Here is a 965-nt window from a genome sequence, read left to right as displayed (position 1 = left end):
AATGCATGTTTCGCTTGGGCAATAGTTGCGGCTCTGTATCCAGCCGAAAGACACGCAGATCGCGCATCATCGTATCCTCATTGCACGAACGTACTCAATATTCAAGACATTGAGTTCCCCATGAAAATTAACAAAAATTACAAGATTTGAACGATTAAACGATATATCCATCAATGTATACAGCATCATGGGAGAAAAGAACGAATCCATTGTTCCGATACGTCTCAGCGATGTAGAGAGGAAAAAGCATGTGAACATGCTGCACATTTCGGATTCTCGAGATCACAACGCGGGACACTTCGCAAGGACCAAGGGCTTATCCAAGCTCGTGAGCTCACAGTTGAGCAAAAAAGCTCATAAGAAATATATTTGCGATCGGTAAGCACATTTCACGAATTTATTATATCAAAAGTATGCAATAAGGCGATAAAAATTGCAATGTTTGTAGGTGTCTGCATTACTTCCATTCCAACAGGAGGCTGGAAAGTCACGCAGTAGACTGCCAAAAAATTAACGACTGTGCCATCATTCTGCCCAGAAGACAATAAATGGCTGAGTTTTAGCAATCACAGCAGGAAGGAGCGAGTTCCCTTTGTGATGTACGCTGACCTAGAGTGCACACTGGAGAAGACAATGGCAAGGAATGGAGAGGATCGCAAATTGTACACATACCAACACCACAGGGTATTCAATATAGCATATTATATACGTTGCTCGTACGACGATTCATTATCCGAATTTCAAAGTCGTCGTGATAGTGACTGCGTACAATGGTTCGTCGGGCAACTCGAAGAAATAACATACCGCGTAAAAGTAATATTATCATCCAATGTCCCCATAGAAATATTGTCGAAAGAACAGTGGGCGACATTTCGCAACGTAACGCAATATCACGTGTGTGAGAAACCAATCACAGCAGAGGATACGCGCGTACGCGATCATTGTCACTTCACCGGCCGCTACCG

Source organism: Odontomachus brunneus, unplaced genomic scaffold (assembly GCF_010583005.1).
Source record: "Odontomachus brunneus isolate Ranch 3 - 2012 unplaced genomic scaffold, Obru_v1 Obru_scaffold_467, whole genome shotgun sequence".
NCBI classification, from domain to species: Eukaryota; Metazoa; Arthropoda; class Insecta; order Hymenoptera; family Formicidae; genus Odontomachus; species Odontomachus brunneus.
Note: the sequence above shows the minus strand (reverse complement) of the source record.